The sequence below is a fragment of the Stegodyphus dumicola genome, chromosome 6 (genome assembly GCF_044657685.1).
Source record: "Stegodyphus dumicola isolate Sdum_Otavi_A_Nest chromosome 6, ASM4465768v1".
NCBI lineage: Eukaryota > Metazoa > Arthropoda > Arachnida > Araneae > Eresidae > Stegodyphus > Stegodyphus dumicola.
In genome coordinates, this window is record NC_140773.1 from 106,227,704 (window position 1) to 106,247,892 (window position 20,189).

The 20,189-nt window shown below is 34.2% G+C and overlaps 1 protein-coding gene across 10 annotated transcripts in view; it reads right to left on the reverse strand.

The window, feature by feature from the left end:
- LOC118200162 (neuroglian-like) overlaps window positions 1–20,189 on the reverse strand; it is a 449,595-nt gene that overhangs the window by 367,504 nt on the left and 61,902 nt on the right. For 9 of the 10 annotated variants that reach the window (XM_085818771.1, XM_085818767.1, XM_085818773.1 and 6 more), the window contains one exon: window positions 10,534–10,589. The exons of the other annotated variant lie outside the window; for it this stretch is intronic. The gene's annotated coding sequence lies outside the window, so the exon portion shown is untranslated. The remainder of the gene's footprint in view (window positions 1–10,533; window positions 10,590–20,189) is intronic. 10 annotated transcript variants of the gene reach the window in all.

Genomic DNA, 20,189 nt, shown 5'->3' on the forward strand with positions numbered 1-20,189 from the left:
CGCCGCCAAATACGACGAAGAAGCTCTCTCTTTTCTAGGACTTTGCTCATATTATAGGTCCTTTATAAAAGATTTTGCAGCTATTGCTGAACCATTGTTAAAATTAAAAAGGAAAAAGGCAAGATTCTTGTGGACGGCTGAAGCCAATAGTGCTTTCGAAAAATTAAAGCAAGCATTAACGCAAGCCCCTGTGTTGAAATTTCCTAAAAAGGATGAGAATTTAGAAATTTCAGCGGATGCTTCGGATTATGCGGTAGGAGCGGTACTTTCGCAAAATCAGCAGCCCGTGGCATTTTTTAGTCAAACTTTAAATCAAACACAAAGAAATTATTCCGCGACTGAGAGAGAGGCACTTGCAATTCTGTTAGCAGTGCAAAAGTTCCGAGTCTATTTTCGAAGAGCGCCAATAACAGTGTATTCTGATCATGCGGCGGTAACTAGATTGCACTCAGGGAAAAACTTATCCCCAAGGTTAAGATGGGCACTCAAGCTACAAGAATATAATCTGGTAATCAAGCATACCCCCGGAAAGGAAAATATCGTAGCATATGCCCTATGCAGAATAAAAATAGCTGAAGAAGGTAATACTGTAAAGGTGGCAATGCTCACAGCATGTGCAATAAATTCCCGAGAAACTGTAATAACTGAACTGGATAAGGATCCTGAGTTTGGAAACATTTATGAGTATTTAAAGGATCCTGAAAATTTTAGCCACCAAGATATTGTGGCGATAAGTAATAGGGCGGCCCATTACGAACTAATAGATGGTCTATTATTTTATACAAAAACTACAAATTCCAACAACGAATTTCGACCTGTTATCCCAGCTAGTCTTAAGATTAAATATCCTGCAGGAGTTACATGACAGCCCTTTAGCTTCTCATGCTGGTATTCGAAAAACTATCCAACGCGTACGCGAGGCAGTCTATTTTCCTGAACTGCAAAAGTTAACAAGGGCGTATGTCCAGTCCTGCCCAACATGTCAAGCACTTAATTATATTAATTTCCGCTCGGCCGGGTTTCTAAATAGTATTAAATCCGAATTTCCAAATGAAATAATTGGCATCGATTTATTGGGCCCTTTCCCAAAAAGTCAGTTAAATAAAAGTCGCTATCTCCTTGTTATGGTTGATCATTTTAGTAAGTGGACCGAAATTGTTCCCTTAAAACGAGCCTCCGCGAAATTAGTGACTGATTCTATTTTAAATAAATATATTTTAAAATACGGGGCGCCCCTAAAAGTTATATCGGATAATGGTCCTCAATTTGTAAGTAATATATTTGAAGACATGTGCCAAAAACTGGGCATACGTCATTTAAAAATGGTCCCGTATCGGCCGCAATCAAATATAGCGGAACGGGTCAATAGAAATATAGTGAAAATTATCTGTACTTATGTTAAAAATTTTCATAAAAGCTGGGATAACTATGTCAATGAATGTGCTTTCGCCCTTAGGACCGCAAAACATGATACAACGGGCAAAAGTCCTGCTGAGTTATTTTTAGGAAGAAAGATTATAACGCCATTAGATAAATTATTTTATGTTCAACAAAGAGCCCCAGAATTTAAAATGGGTGATATAGAAAAATTAATTAAAGAAGCAAAAAAGAACACTGAAGTAGCACAAAGAAAACAGAAACTCTATTATGATATGAAACGACGGGGAGTAACTTATAAAGTAGGAGATGAAGTATTAAAAATTAAGCATTCACTTTCTTCACCACCAGAAGATAAAACCGCCAAATTTTTTCCACGATTTGAGGGACCATATGTCATAGAAAAAATAACTCATGCTGTAGTGGTGTTAAAAGCCAGGAATGGTGAAACATGCTCCGCAAACATTGACCAGATAAAACCTTACTATGACCGTAATAAAATGCAAATATTTAAAGATCTTTTGCAGGATCCGGCACGGCAGGCACTGCAGGCACAAACTCCAGAGGTGGAACAACGACAAGCACGAGGGCAAGCCATTAGGAGGCAGGAGCAATTGAAAAGAAAGTTTCCCCGTTGGAAAATTGAAGGTAACAAGAAATAGAAGCCGTTCCACCGACCAGAAAAGAGAGTGCACGACCACCCCAGAATGAAGAAGGGAGAAGTACGACGAATGCAAAGAGAGCCAGGAGAAATAACGGCAACTATAACCCGGCTCCCAAACGGAAGATCTACTCATCGGACAGGACTCTACGCAGCAAATGTCGCCGAATTGCGGAAGGACCACCAGCGGCGGAGGAAAAGATACAAGGAAAATTTGAACGGCCAGCAACGAGATCCAAGCAGGAACGAGAGAGAAGTGTCCCGGTTCCGCCAAGACCAGCGGCCATCAAACGGCCAAGACCACAGGCAGAGGCGAAAAAGAAGGTATTCAAGGGTGACCGAACTGGAGGGAAAAGAAAGCTCCTAGAGGAAGGAACTGAAAGGCGTGCCCGCACAAGAAGGAGGATAAATCAAACTAGAATCTTCGCTACCTTCCAGGACTGGGCTGAGAAAAGAATGTCCGAATATCACAAAGATAAGTAAAATTTTATGTTACTTTGCAAACTTAAGTCAATCTTTCATTCTTACTGCAAGTGGCAGATTTCAAGACGTTTTACCTCATGTGAGGTCTACCTTTATCGCCAAAAAGGCGAGGAATGATTTGTTACCGATTTTGGTATTATGTTTTTCAATTACTCGCGCGCAAAACTAAAGTTGATGTATAATAGGAATGTGTAAATACTTGAATATTGTAAAAGTTATTGTAGAAAATTTTATTTAAAAGATTCTGGCAAGAAAGAAGTTTTGGTCTGAAAGACTTTTGAAATGTAGTGTTTCAATGTAGAAGAATTGGCACTTGCTTGGAAAAGAATAGAAGTTAACAATGTACTACTAATGTATGTTTTAAATTGCGTAAAATTAACGGCATGTTAATATGTTCTTATATACAATGTGAACTGTTATTTTAAATGCTAAGAAATACTGTGATATGGTTAAAGAGAAAGTAATGCCAAAAATTTTAAACTTATCCGTGTGACTGAAAAAAAGATAAAAGTATTGTGAATATGTGTTAAAGGTTGAATGAATGTAGTTAGGCTCTGACGCTACACTTCAGAGTTAGCCACTTTCAGAATAGTACCTCAGGGTTTAGAGATGAAGATAAGGTGTGTTACGAGGTTTTGTTATGTTGAATTTTAACACGTTGGTGTTTGGATTGTAGGCGGCAGTGTTGAACACTTATACATAAACACATTCGTGTTTAGTGTTTTCTTTTACAACACATGTCAGAGAGCACGGGGAGTGATAATTAAATAAAGGCATGAATGAAATAAGAATGTTAAGAGAAATACAGATATTCATGTGACTTGCCATTTAATTGTGTAACATTTCATTAAACTAGTTTTCCTTCCAGATCTCTGGAAGGAACCAGATTTCAACTAAAAGCTCCTGTTTAGATGCAGTACAGATGAAAAGTAATTGTCCATGGAGCTGATAATGTAAAAACAAATTTTTTTTTAAAATTTCTAGTTTCTAGTGAGAAATGTTTGTAAAAGATTGGCCTCGCGTTAGATTCTAGAGCTAAAGGTTTTCAACAAGGTCGTTTTAGACCTCAGTTTCAAACTAATTAACTCTGGCGGGAAGTATGTAAGGATCTTAAGTTTTACTAACGTTTATTTTATTTTAAATCTTTACTATCACTTCTTATTTTCTACTTCCGGCCAGAATTAAAAGCTTTAGCTTATTTATGCAAATTTGTCTGGCGAACGCCAAGTAATTAAGTTGTGGCTTTTTGCCAAGCGAGAGAGAGGAAGCAGTTAGTCGAAGCAGGCCGCTTGCCTTAGCAGTTTTACTCGGTTGCTGGTTGCCCTTCCAGGCCAGAGGTTTAATCCTCTTGATAATTTTAAACGTATTGTAGTGTTAACAGTTCTCTGTACTACATACGGCTTCCTGTTAATATACAGCCAATCTTCCACGTAGGCCCTTGTTTGTTATTCCAAAGTTAAGTTAGAGTTTAGTTAACATTTTTATATTCTTACGTTCAGACCACAAGTAGTTGGTCTCTGTATTCCGAAGTCCGGAAATCATTGTAAAGAGTGAAAAATAAAGGGTTTCGTATACCCTTCCTGTGTATCTTGTCTAGTTCCCACATTTATTGAACATAGCTTTAGTAAGCTCCCTGTTCCGAGTCAGGTTTTTGAATGTTCCCAAAGAAAGTAAGGAGAAACACTGAACCTGATAAAGTTAGCAAAAAGTGCGAAAAGTACAAAGGCTAATTAATTAACAAAAGAATTCCAATCATTTCCAAAAGAAATGGCAGGAATTTATAAACAGATTACTTTAAGAATGTTAAATATATCAAAATGATTCATAGCTAAAATGCTAAGAAAAATTTTATCTCTTAAAATGTTAGGCTACAGGAGTCACAGCGCAAAATTCGAAACTGCGTTCGATATTGTTCTATGCCTGCTGACAGTTAACAGCTATTTTTTGCCGCAGGCATCATAAATCACGAATCTTCACCATACACATTGCTCTTGGCATATTCTGGGAAGAAAGCATATTCTGGAAAGAAATGACCACCGCAATAAAACACTAAGAAACTCAACTTTTCTAGCAGTGGATTACAGACAGCTTGTGAGGTAATAGAATATCCTACTTCGATATCTGAAAACTTCTCACTGACACCTCTTCTCCATAGCCACCAGTATTTATGAAGTATACCACATTCTAACATTTGAACCATTTCTAAGCGTTTTCCAGTAATCTCACCTGATTGACAGCATGAATGAACTTTACTGTCCACTTAGTCACAGAGATAAGGATTTACAAAGCAAACGTTAATGAATGATATGAATTAGAAACAAAACTAGGTTTAATTAAAAGAAAGTGAAGAATACTTGTACCTAAAGTAAATATTAATGCTAATTATATTGGTATAAAACCATTGCAAAAGCTACAAATAAACCGGTTCTGAGTAACAGCTCATCTCACTCTCATTACATTTGTTTAAGTCAGCCACGAAAAAGAGCATACAAAGGAAATCACAAACACTCTTTAAGTTCTATCGTTTGCAAATCTTGGTACAAAACCCACCCACGCCCAAACTTAAAATTGCAGGATGTAGTTTAAAACGCACAGTCCTATCTAGGCATGCGGTAACAAAAAAGAACGAAAAAGAAAGACAATAACCGTTCTCATAAAAAAGTTTAGATCTTCTTTCCATTAACGAAGCAATCAGCATTATCTGAAACGGAACTTTAGAACATACGCTTAAACAAACAAACAAAAAAAAAAAAAAAAAAAAAAAGAGAGAGAGAGAGAGAGAAAGAAAGAAACCGCATGCATATTTTTCTACTAATGACACTGATAAGTTTCTTCAATTTTTTTTCATTTATTTAATTTTGCGATGCGGCACGAGACGGTCACGCTTACCTTCTCTGTGATATGGAACACGTGAATCTCTACCCCCTTCTTTCTTTCCTCCCATCTCTCTCTCTCTCTTCAAAGCACTTATTTAAACGAATTCTTCTTTCCTTTCCACAGCTAGAAATCCGAGAGAAGAAAAAAAAAATATGAAGCCCGGTAAATGCTTCTTCTCTCTGTCCCCTCGAGAGTTATTTCACGAATTGAAAGATGGGTTGTACCTAGATGTTCAAAAGCTAAGGAAAAAACCCTCCGGCCTTTTGTCACATCTCAAGTTTTGTTGTAAACGCACTCAATTGTTTAAGTGCGCTTTCGCTGAATTCTGGGGTTTAAACTTTCGCACACATTTTACGAAATGCTAGATAGTTCGACGTCAGGGTGAAATAACGTTTTGAATGGAATAAGGAAGAGGAAATAAGGGGGGAAGCTTTTCTTTTAAAAACTAAAAATACTTCGCTAATCGATAAGCATTCACTCTACACTGCACTCAAACGTTTCAAGATATTGTGTGGAATTTCTCTAAAAGTGTATTTCAAAAATATTTGGCACTACATAAACAAAAAATAGTCCAAGTCTCAAAGAATAGCGCCAAAAGAGCTCGAACTTCGAACAAATAATCTGCATTCGATAAGGACTTAACTATGTAAAAAAATATTCAATATTTCCTACGGAACTGGGGCGGAGAAGAAGGAGAAGATCGTATTTAACAGAATCTCAATCTAACGCTCCCGCATCCACTTTTTCACAGTTTTTGATCCAAAAAGAACTTGTATATAAAATGTATTATTTATTTTTGTTTCCATAATTCACCGAACTACCCTTTAACCGCATTAATCATTTCTAAATCAGATTAGATATTGCATTTGCCCCAATGGGAAAAAAATCTGAAGCATAGTACCCAGTTATTATTCGAATGCTGGATTATAATTTTGATAACACAGTAATGCACTGACACTTTTCACGTAGCCCTCAGCTCCCGCCCACGTTTCAGAGTCATTTCCAAATGTTATTTCACTGCAATTTGCAGTAAAGTTAGTTTTGTTTGTTAAACAAGGTTTTAGGTTTAGGTTCCAGTTCTGTACAAAATTTTGGAGAATGAAGGGAAAAAAAAAGTACAATGCTTCACCAATACTTATGACATTTAAAAAAAGTTCAAGCGTTTACACGTAAAGCGAAAGCGACGCATATGACGACAATATTTTAAGTGTCAAAAAATTGTATATTCAAATGAATAGAAAAATTTAGTCAAGAACTAAAGGATAGTGTGTACGTGGGTTTTCTTTCCCCCTCTCCTCCCTATTACTTGGAAGTATTTTTTTAATGTACAGAAATAAAACTGACAGTAATAAATGTTATTCACTTACAATAAAAAATAGTTTTCTGGCTAAAACCTTTTTCCTGCATTCATCGCTTATCTCTTTGCAATATCCAACCGAAAAATGAGAACTCCACTTTTCACTACATAGAGTAAATACAAATGCAATGCCCGACTTCGTTGGCATACAGAAAGCAAGCAAAAAAGGAGGTGTAAAATCATAAATTCTTTAAACATACATAAACAAAATAATCATTATCTCTTGACTTACCGATTAACGCCGCCCCCCGAAGAGATGTTACAGGATTCCGATTCGATAAATCGCGTCCGATATACACAAACGTTGTAGCCAATTGATGGTGAATAATAATTTACCTTTGTTATTATAAAACCGCGCTAATGAATACAGAATTACATTATTTTTAAAAAAATTATTTCTTAACAATATTTTACAACAATTCTTCTTTTATGCAATAAACTGTATTAATGAATTAAGTTTTTAATTGTCTATAATAGGCAGAAGATAAAATTTCTAACTTCACATTTTGTGTACATTATTATCATTAGCAAAAATAAAATCTAATGATCATAAAGAAGTTTTGTAGTAACATATAAATTGCAGAACTCTTTACTTTTTAATCACTATTATTATTATTATTATTATTATTATTATTATTATTATTATTATTACCCTATTCGAATGATAGCATTCTTTTTTAATATTTTCATTTTCATACTATTTTTAAACTTTCAATTAAAAGAAATAAAATATTTTCTCATTATACTGAATTGAATTATCAGCGATATTTTATATAATTTAATTTTTTTAAATTTTAATAGTAAATTTTTCTTTTATATGTTAAAAGTAATTTTTTATTTTTTAACATCTAAATGTAAAAAGGCATAATTTGTTGCTGAAAAGACCGAAGATTACAAAGTTGTGGCAGAACGTCATAATAAAAGATTATTCTGCAAAATTTGTCATGAGATATGCGACCAAATGACATTTGTAGGTAAAAGATTATTTTAGTGTATGTTGGCTAGTTAAAGAAGCATTCGTAGATTTTTTTCCAAACATATGCTACGTTAGCTTCTCATTAACATTACGCTGTTATGGTACAATCAGTAGTAGAAACAAAGATTGATGATATCTACGTATTATACAGATATCATCATTTTCTCTTAATATTTGGCTGAGTTGGCATTTGACCTACATTCAACCAGTGAGGAGAACATCCATTTGTCATGAACAGTCAAAATATCTTTACGAAGTTCCTTCCCATAGTTTCTGCTTAGGAAAGAAAACTTCAAGATGACTTCAGTTTCAAGATGATGTGAATTAAATTAGCTCAAGTACAACTGAAATTTTCATATAGCTATATAAATTTTTCTATTTCGTTGCATATTTGTTATGCCTATTTCACATTTTCCCGACATAATGAGCAAGCTTGATTTGAAAATTTTCATCGCCGATCATGGACGGCGTGTTAAATTTAAATTCGATTGCACTTGCGTATCACTTATTTTCGTACTTTTAATTTTTAAAGAATACGAAGTTTTTGGGGGTTGAAATTACTTTCCAGATGAAATATTTAAGACAATTTTTATTTTAATGGGTTAAAACCACTACAAAGCAGGTAAAAAGATTATACATGAGTCTAATATAGTAATGAAAAATAACAGGTAAATTAACAATACAATCTGTGTTTCATTTTTGTTGAATTTATACTTTCTCATCTAATATACCAATTTATTTGAACAGCCATAAAGCTACTTTATACAGAAATAAATGGACGTTTCTGTCTGAAATAGAGCAACAGCTCATTTCTTGTCTACTGTATCATCACTCGCGGATTCAAATCGTAAATCCCAATTAAACCGGAGTAATTGTCAACGTGAAAGCTAATATCCAAGAACACCGGCCAAAGCCTGTTTCGCTAGTTCATTCATCCAAGAAACGATTAAAGGCTCAAAGGATCTCATTAAATTTAATGAAATTTAATAATGGGGCAAATACGAAGCAAGGGAAAGCCAAGTTTATGGTAATTTATCTTAATACCAAGTTATTGGAACGCCGAAGATACCAATTTAGTCTAAAGTGACATCGTCATATTCGAAAACCTGTATGGCTATGTGGAATATAAAGGACATTAAAGCTAGATATAAATATACACAGGGATAGGACAACACGGGGCAAGAATAAGCATAAGAGATACCAGGTCGTTACCATATGGTGATACAGATACTGTCCCGTGATGCTACTGATCAAGTGAAGCATCCTACAGGAGCTCCTTGCAAACTTTCCATAATATTTTCATGCATTTATTATTTAGAAGAATTTGTATACTTATATAAAGACTTTTGCATAACAGGACTTGCTCACAAATATCTTGCCCTTGTTACAAAAGGTATTACACAATATTGTTGATTTTGTGGTGAAATTTTGGATTATTTATTATATACTATTATCGACACTCGAGTTCGTTGTAGTTATTCTAACGCTGTGATGTGCTTGTATTAATGGGTATCAGAAGAGTTAGTGTTCTGGAGATCTTCTTTCTCCACAAACACAATTGTCTGGAGGAAGAAATATTTATGTTGTAGTAAGTGGAGAAGGATCCATGTCCAGATATGAATTGATTTAAATGGGGGTTATTAAAACCTCCTTTCCTATTTATTACACTGATTAGTTCCTGTGTTCTCCTGCCTTGGGGAAGAGAGTTCCATTCGTTCTGCCAGATATGATTTATTTTCTTGGGCGCTTCTTTTTTTAATGTATGGCTTAGGCCATGTGTTCTCAACCGGTGGTACGCGTACCACGGGTGATACGCAGGAGAAAAATAGGTGGTACGCAAAGAAGCAAAGTATTTTTAACTATTAAATTCAAAAATTAAAACCCCAACATCCTGATTGAGTTTTTTCTCTAACACTCGTACATTCATGCGATCTGAGCTTTGCTCAAGAGTGGTGGTGGTAGTAGTACTTTGTAATGGTGGCACTAAAGGTTTTCAATTTTTGTTTAGATGGTACGCATTAGTCAAAAGGTTGAGAACCGCTGACTTAGGCCATTTCAAATTCATATCTTCGGAATCATTGAGTATTAACTTGGCAATCGGCGTCTTCATTTTCTTCATTCTCTGCATGTGCTCTTTCACCCAATCAAGCGAAATCTTAATTTAGGTCTTTTCTTGGATGAGATACTTCATTTTATTGCGTTTCACAGAATACTTTTTTTTTAAACAAACTAAAGGATTGCGGTAGGTCTGAATCAAACCAGTCGATTGGCAAAATAATGCCAACTAAATATTCTCGCACTATGTTTCTGGATCATTTTCTGATATCCTTCCAGCATTTCAAATTATTTCATTTATTTTTTCCAGGCTTGCATGCTATAAAGAATTACATCTTGTAGAATATTTTTATACAAATTTTTTCTTAATAAAAAACGTATTTTACAAATTCGAGTCAAAATGACGCCTCTAAAATTTTCCGCCCTGGAAAAGGGTCCGGTTTGTTCGGTCCTAGATCCCCTCCTGTAGTTACACAGAAACAGATACATGTCGATTTCTAAAATACTGCATTTCGAAATTAATAATCTCTGGAATCAGACGATCAGATGAAACAAATCGATCAATAACTGGCATAATATAAAATGCATCCCAAAATATATTACACACTAAAAACCACTTTTTATAAATAGCTATAGCATCGCATGTGATACTGTTTAAAATATGAAATGAATGAGAAAATGCAACTATAGTTATTTCTGTCACATTACTTCTCATTAAAATGATAATATTTTAATGAAATGACTTACTTTACTTAATATCCGGAATTCATTCCATGACAAACTAAGACACAATATTTCCTTCTCTGAAAGAAAAAGGTTATTTAAATATATTAATAAAAGAATACGCGAATATCACAATAAAATGCAAGAAAACTTTCCACATAGTATGTAACAGCTTAAATATTTTATATATATATATATATATATAATAAAAAAATCAAGTTTCAAGTTTCATTTAATTAAAAAAATATTGTATAACTCAATTCTTCAGATTCCTCTTCAACGCCTGAATCTTTGCTAAAAAGGAAATCCTAAAAAAAAACAAAAATCGCTCTTATTTTATTTACTTATTTGTACTGAAAAATATTTATTCAAAAGCAAATTTCTTCACTTTCCCCTCCAAAAAACCCATCTGATAAAGAGAACGATTTCCTCCTACCATTAGTGATACTCCGTTATACATCTGCCTTAGAAATAAGTCCAACTTTTTTACGTCCTCTTTGGAATCAAAAAAGCTACAACCAATTAGAAATGTACGGCAACCTCTGATTCCGAATCTTTGTCAAATAAATGAATGTCAAAAAATAAACTTTGCAGAGAAGTACCATCCCAATAATGTTCAAACAAATCTTAACAACATTGTCTGGAATGACCAAACAATTTCACTTTACCGAAACATCCTACGGAGATGGCAAAAGCAAAGTTCTTTGGGCAGATTTTTAAGTTAATAAAAGTCAGATTTGGGGATTTTCAGCCAGGTCCAATAGGGACCTGACAGAAAGAAAGAGAAAACAAAAAAAATAAATTTAGTAAATTTGCATGCATATAGACTATGCATTTCATCCTCTGTATTTGTATTTTAGTATTAAACGATTTTATGACAAAAGCAACAAAACCCTTCCACAAAATCAGATTAATTATTTTCCCTTTATTTCTTATTGGAAAAATTCGTTCGGTATACAACCAGTGTGGTATAAGTCCAAAGACCTCAAACGGATTAATGTCGTATAATCGAAATACCACTCTACAACCTAATACATATTTAATACAACAATGATATACAAATTTTATACGACCCACAGAAATTCTACGTACAAAAATCTGCTGAAACAGTCGAGGGAATGGCCGAATGAGCTTACAATTCATTCCTCACTCCCTGCTCCTGAAAATGAAGTATCTATATCAGTTACTTCCCCAGTTTTATTTAAAATCGGTACTAATCTAAAGCCTTATTCACGATAGTGTATTTTTCTTCAGAAAATTTCAAAAGCTGAAGTGTGTGCTTTTTTATTTCTTTCAGAATGTAAAATAGCATTAACAGGAAATTATCAAAATATTATGAAAATTTACAACACCATTTAAATAAAAAAACAAGAAAGAAATAAGCAAATAATTGAGATCTCGTGTAAGTTTTTAGAGGCTTGCACCATACTTATTTTGTTTTTGGTGCAGATGAAATTAAATGGGTAATAAAAGTAAAGTAAGTTCTATGGCAAAGATATGTAACATTAGAAACGTCTTTATTAACTATCATAAACTTTAATTACACAATAACCTCAAAAAATATTAAGAAAAAAAACCTGAAAGCTTTCCAATTTTATATTACGCCCAAAGGAGTGTTTCGCCCCCTCCCCCCCCCATTTACACACAGACATACACGTTTGGAGTGCATATGGGTTAACGCCCCTTTAGGGTAAAAATATTTTTTAAAAGCACATTTTTAGAATTTCCGATAAACAGTCTCGCGTGCTGGAAATAAAAATGTTTTATTTTCCGTACAGTGTTGCTACTGATCGCTTTGAAATCGGTGAGTTTTTTAATCAGAAATTTGTTAAAGTTTTACAAAATATGAAACGATCATAAAATAAAATCGAAATTCAAAATTCGGGCTCACAGGTATCCATATTCGGGTGGAGGACTAGGTTATTCAAAATATGATGGCTCTAGGCTAGTTAGTTCCAAGCACCGGCCCTAGCAGGCGAAACCCGCCATATGGCTATGAGGGGATAGGCGAAGCCACAAAGCATAACACACACAACACACACAAAAAAAACCGTAAAGCAGATACATACATTCTGAACACTCTCGGTGAAATAGTATATAAATGCGTCGTTTCCATTTCTGTGTTTTTTCCTAAGTTTAAAATCATTATAAGTTTTACTTTCAATTAGTTATTATTATTCAAATCTTCTTTATATTACCAAAATTCATCTTAAATTTACAAGTTTATAAGGTATTTCTCCTACTTCCCTAGCGTGCCTTCGTGGTGTAACGGTAGCACGATGGGCCGGTATTCCAGAGGTCCGTGGTTCGATTCCCGGCGAAGGCGGTTGTTAATTTTTCATCTCTCTTACTTCAAAAAAAAAATACTTTTTAAACTAATGTCTCTACAAGTGGCGCCCGAACTAAAAGTGTTGTGGGTGATGATTCTCCGCACCCAGGATTTGGCGACTAGGTCCCCTAAAACCCCAGTCGCCCTTTAAAGAAGGGGAGTATATAAGGTATTTCTTCCACTTCCCTAGCGTGCCTTCGTGGTTTAACGGTAGCATGTTGGGCCGGTATTCCAGAGGTCCGTAGTTCGATTCCCGGCGAAGGCAGTTGTTAAATTTTCATCTCTCCGGCCTCCTAAGAAATCATAATGGCTCTACAAGTTACTTCAATTATTTCTGTTTTTAGTATGATTTTCTGCTTTGTTATATCTCGATACCAATAACCAATATTTTTCTTATTCTCATTCACAGTTTGCATAATATCTCTAGCAAATTTTGTAAACAATTTATAGTTACTAAATAAATCCTCAAACTTCGCAAATTTTTATTTTGCTCTCACACTTCCAGTCAGGCAACAGTCCTTGGCGAAATGCTTTGAATTGCTGAATTTATTACAAACTTTACATATATCATTTCCTTGGAGGTGGAACCTTTTTAAATAAGCAGGGAACCTTCCATGTGCAGTAAGAATTTGATTGACATCAGCATCTCCTAAAATTCCCATTTTTTTGCTAATTTTTAAACATTTTAGATAGTTTTTGTTTCTTTCAGAGAGATCCCATAAATTTTCCAGTCTCTGATAAGCTCGTCATATATTATAGTACATGTCTTCTTTTCCGAATCTTGAATAAAAATCTTTTCGCTCCCAAACCCCAGGGCGGCTTCTTTCGCTAGAGCATCCGCTCTCTCATTCCCATAATGACCAGCGTGAGCTTTGATCCAATGTAAATTCAAAATATGCTTCTTTCGTAGTTCTAAATATATATGCTTAATTTCATTAACAATATTATTCTTTTAAGAGGGGCGAGAGAGCGCCATAAGAGCAGATAAGGCATCTGAGTATAAATTAATGTAATACCCCACGGATAATTTCTTGATCCAGGATGAAGCCATTTTAATTGCCAACAATTCTGCTTGATAAACTGAATTTCTTGGTTTTAAAGTAAACGTTTTGTAATCAATTTCAATACCGTGGGAAAATACAAAGAAGGCACAACCGATGCTCTATGCAAACCCTGATCCATCTGTATAAATTTCAATTTCTCCAGCTGAAATATAGTCTTTATCGTAGGATATACCTTAATATTCGCTAGGATGGCTTGAACTCAGATCATGTTCTAAAAAAGCCTCGCTGGTAATTGCTTTATCTTCATACATTATTTTCTGTTTTATATTATAGTTCAGACAAAATTTGTCATAAGTAAATTTAAATTGTAGTGAGAGAGGCGGTACGCCAGCCAGTAAGCATGCAACTTCTGTCGGGACTGTTCTAAATGATCTTGTAATTGCAAGTGTCCAGGCCCTCTGAATTTTTGGTATAATAACATCTTTGTAAATATCCCTCAAGGTAGAACTTTTGTCAGAAAGAGTGATCGGAATAAAAGTATTTTAATAGTAATTTAAAATTTTTTCTATCTTTCGTTGTATTGACTTATGCTCTATAAAATTCAACTTATCATCGATCACTACACTCAGGTATTTAAAGGTATTCACAAATTTTATTCTTTTTTGTTCATATTTCAATCCGGGGGTTCTAACATTTCTCCCTCCCCGAAAAAAAAAACCCATTTGTTTTTTCAATATTAAATTCTATATTTTGCTCAGTACTCCATTTCTCAAAAACATTTTCAAGCAGGTTAAAAGTAGCCTTTATTTTTTCGAGGGAGTCTCCTTTAATAGTTACCATAATACGAGTATCATCGGAATAACAGGTAATATTCGTATCAGGTACATTTTCTTGCAATAATTTATTTGCTATGAGGCTCCAGAACATGGGAGCACTACATGAACACTGGGGCAGCCTTTTTCAATTTTATAATGAAGATTAATTGTATTAGAGTTTACCAGAAAAACTAATTCTCTATTCTCCAGATAACTTTTAGTTATATCAAATAGATCTCTTTAGATGCCAATTTCTTTTAATATAGACAGTAGGTAGAACCAGCTAATAGAGTCAAATGCCCCTCGGACATCGAAGGAAACTAGGACTACACGTTTTCTTTGTCGCTTTTCTCTGACTTGTTGGATCACATTGTATAATGCTAGATCAGTAGACATATTCTTTCGAAAGCCATATTGATTTGAACTGATATTATTATTTTTCGTTAAAAAATGCTCAAGTCTTTTTGTGATGAGTTTATCTAGGATTTTCGCATGAGTCTTTAATAAGCAGATGGGTCTATGTCCACCTGTAGATTTAGGAACAAGAATCAATTTTCCAAATATCAGGAAAAGTTGTTAAAACCATACATTTGTTGTAATGTATAAAAAGAGGTGAATTCTCCAAGAATTATAATTAAAGTAGTCCCGATTTCATCGAGTCCAGGGGCAATGCGATCTCTGAAGCTAGAAATAACATCAAATACCTCTTCATAAGTAAACGCCCGCTCTACCTCCTTGTTGTCTTCCATAAAAATATTTCGATAATCAGGATAATTAGAACAATAATCCAGCTTCAGGGTGTCTTTAATCAACTCATAACATTCCATGGCCGACGTGGATACACTACAATTATCTCTATGTAAAATAACTTTTCCCCTTTCTTTATTTGTGGCATATTTATAAAACTTGTCATAATAAATCTTGTTTTTATTGAACAAATAATTTCGAAAGTATCTTTTTGTCTTTTTAATTGCTTTTTTAAATACCGCTAACACTCTTCTGTAATTAATTTTCCTTTGTAATCTTATCTCCACGTCCAGACACTTTATCTGAGAACGTTTTCGTGCAGCTTTTGTCTTACGTCTTAAAATATCTAATTCAGGGGTCCACCAGGTTGTCCTCTGACACCCATTCTTTATTTTACGTCTTAAAAATTTACCCATGTTTATTTTAATCTTTATTTCTAGCCAGAGGACCACATTATTCAAACTGTCTCCAACTCTAACGGTCACGAGTTCTTTTTCAAGTTTCATAATGTCTATTTTCAGTTTGCTGACAAATTTTTTTCATTCTAAGCGAATTGTAAGAATAAGAGAATTGGTATAAATTATTCATTTTTATAGCATTTAAATCAACATTAATATATCTATGGTCACTCAGGGTAGGTTCATCTAAAATGTTCATTTCCGCAGAGCTAAAATGTATACTTGATGACCCTATTACCAAATCGGTCCAACCAATTCCCACCAGGGAGGAGAAAGTCGGAGGTGAGTCATCTTTGTTGAAAAGTTTCAAATCATGAACCATAATAAAATCATAAACTAAAATACCTCTTTAGTCCAGTGCCGTAGCACCCCAATTAAAATATTATAAAGTTAAAATTGTACAATTTTAAAACGTTTTCTAAAGCATGTAAATGTGCATTCAAATCCTCCGCCGGTGAGAAATAAACCTAAATAATACCAAAGTTATTTTGACCATCAAGACGTGGAGACAGCCACAATACAAACTTGTACTACGTCCACTACAAATTCAAGTTGTTTCTTAGTTATAATGATAGCGGTTCTAACCATTTCTGCATGCACAGCTCTCCAAGTGTGAATGGAAAGATCTTGCTCTTTTCATAAAGGCGCTCCCCCTTAACATAACTTAAATTTCCGCTACAAGTGCTAGTTGCGGAAGTTGCGGAAACAACAATATTTTTGATAAAGTTGGACTAACTCTCACAAAACTGTTATCAGTACTAAATCTTAGGCATACTAAGATTAAGACATACTACGATTACTAATCTTAGACATAAAATCATGCATAATTTCTTTGTTAACTTACTACTGCTTTCATATTAATTCTAGCAAGTTATACCTCAGACCGAAAACAAATTATATGGATTTATATATACTGTTCCTAATGGATAATTTATATATACTGGTTCCTAATGGAATGATAGCACATAGAACCGACAATAGCTCGATAAATTTATATTCACAAAAGAAACTTTAGTTGAACTGAATGATTATTGGATACTGTAAAAGGCAGTTCAGACACTTTTGTAATTAAAATAATTCTGAAAATGTTCATAAAAATTATCAGTTGAATATATTACAAATGACATAAACTGAATGCATAATAATTAACACTGATTACGCATATTACTAAAAATACAATAAATTTATTATGGAGTACATTTATTACTTCTAAATTATTTGTTTGTTAAAGAGTTACAGTTATAATTTGAAAGACAAATTTCTCTGACTGCATAACATAAGGTAGCAGAACAAAAATTCGGGAAGATATACCTCAAGATATTTCTAGTGCTAAAAAAAATTCACGTCAGATTTAACACACAAAACCAAGCAAAAAAAATACGAATCAAAGACCATAAAAACTAGTGAAGCCAAAGAGTAAGTTTCATCCCCCGCCCCAGAAAAAATTTTGACTCTCTCATGCAGAGAATATTAATTTTCTAACAATTTAACTTCAAATTTTTCCATCTTCTTGTTGATTTCCGACACAGCAGCTTGTCCAGTTCAGAAGTTTTATCCAAATCTCAAACATGGAACAAACCGAAGTTTCTGTTTGGGAAAAGTGCTCGTCACTTTTGATGACTGTTCTTGCTCCACTCACTCATCGTTAACTGAAAGACCTTCTGAGGTAATTTACAGTTAAAATTTATCGGGTTAAAGTACTTTCTAAATCTCCATTTGACAATTTAACTTCAAATTTTTCCATCTTCTTGTTGATTTCCGACACAGCAGCTTGCCCAGTTCAGAAGTTTTATCCAAATCTCAAACATGGAACAAACCGAAGTTTCTGTTTGGGAAAAGTGCTCGTCACTTTTGATGACTGTTCTTGCTCCACTCACTCATCGTTAACTGAAAGACCTTCTGAGGTAATTTACAGTTAAAATTTATCGGGTTAAAGTACTTTCTAAATCTCCATTTGACTTAGTCGCTAGAACTGTAAACTGAATGGAAGCTTGTTAGTCGCTGTGTTTCTTCGCAAGTTAGAGATTCTAAAATGTTTTCGTGTTGTTGAAAAGCAGTGATCTTTCAAGCTCTGCCAGCTCGTGGAACTCCTCAAATTATAATTATTATGGAAAAAGAGGACACCTGTACCATTCTCAGAAAAATTAATGCTAAAAACGCATTGAAAATACATTCAGTTATGTTCAAAATGAAAAGAAAACCATTATTTCATTACAGTTTTTCTCAAAAAAATGCATTTACTTCATACAGAAATAAAAGAAATAAAAAATCAGCAGTCAGACAGAAATAAACAGTATTCAGTTAACAATTTTTGTGGTTCAGCTATTATTAAAAAATTCTTTCGAATTTTTTTTTTTTTTTTTTTTTTTTTTTTTTTTTTTACACTTATGAAAACTTTAAAGGGATTGTGTGGAACCCTAAAGTTCCGAGAGACATAGTTTGAAAACCCATTGCTTTAAGTTATATTCCACAAGCTGTGTTTCAATAAAATGCTTACTTTCTGTTTATTTAGTTTCTTTCACGTTATTTATTCTTGTGCTGATGATAGCTTGCCTCGAGACTACGATCAGCCGTTTAATTCTCGTCCACAAATAGAGATTCAGATTAAACTTACAAGTTTGGCTGATCACTGCCAGATGATTCTCACAAAGAAGCGAAAATACCCACAAAAGAGATTTTTAATAATATATTTCACTTAATTATACACCAGACGTCCATGACGTACTGTCAGATAACACCAATCACTTTAAGACCCTTTCGACAGTCTGGACCGGCGAAGGATAAATTCCCAGTCCATCACAAAAACAGATTATTCCCAGAACGATTCGAAATAGCAGAAGTTTTATCGAGATACAAAATCTGGCACTTATTTTGGTCCCGTCTAATCCTAGATTTATCCTGAGACATTTCTTTCCGGTTTAGGGAAACTCGGGGGAATTCATACACCAGCAAAATATCCAGATATTTTGTTGAATCATGTGAATCAAATAAAACTCTATCCACATGATATACGCCATGAAATATAAATACTAGCCTTTTGTGGGTGCTTTCTATTTTTAGACTGCAGCAAAGCGAGGAAATACTATCTTATATCATAAAAAATAAAAGATATACATGCGCAATAAATAATGTACTTTGAATTTTGAAATGCACTAGAAAAGATTTAAAAGAGTACACGAAATGCAAACAATATATATATATATATATATATATATATATATATATATATATATAAATTTTTTTTAAATGTTTCGCTTCTTCCGAATCATACTGCAGCCAGTTTTCGTATCCAGCGGCTTTTCTGAAGCAAGCTATGAAGTGAACTTTAATTATATAAATACGCAAATATTTTATGAAGCTTGCGACAGCAATCATATGGGAATCAGACAATTAGCCAAGCGCAATGTCGTATGGTTAAATGAAAATACTCCAAGCAAGTTAATAAATAAATTTAAATTCATCAGATTGATATTAACGTAGAATCTACACCGGTACATATCCAAACTAATTATGTAAAAGAAATTTTAATAATGACTAAGAAAGTCAATGCACATTTTGAAATCTGCACAGAGGGGCATTTGTTCGGCAAGACAGGAAGAAGTGAGAGGGCCAATAAACTTCAAAATGGTTTACACGCCTAGTCCTATAGCACTCAGAGTGTGATGGATTCGAGGATCTCCTACCTCTTTTTCCCTACTACCAAAAACCTCAAGAGCACTTTCGGCTCACCACTAGTTTAAGTGTCCCCCCCTCCGCATGTTGCACAAACACTATTATATACTTAAAAACATCCAAGCCTTCTCTGGGATTCGAACCCATGCGTAGCGATACAGGAGACAGCAGCACTCACCATTACACCGATTAGGGCGGCGCATCCCAGTAGATGGATAACGGCATACCAACAGCACGGCTGGAATTTATAACAGGATACAATGCACATTTTCATAATGTATATAAAGCTTATAATCAAAAGAATAAGCTGATTAAATACGTTTTCGAAGATACCTTGTACCAGCATAGGATTGGAACCGGTTTTAGGCTATCGTGTCGATCTTACAACGCATTTCCAACAATTGACTTACAGACCTAGAAATGGTAATAAGCTCTTAAATAGACTTTTGGACAAGGATACGTCGCGTCTCATACAGGAAAAGCTGACATATGACAGCAACAGTCTCTCTAATCACATTCAGATTAGACAGTTTAAGCCAAACCAAGCAAATCTGAATCAGTCACAGCAGATCTCATTAGCAAGTGAAAATTATCTAAAGCTTGTTAACAACTGCGAATAATTTAGTTGGAAAAGTGACTGACGAAAATGAGATTC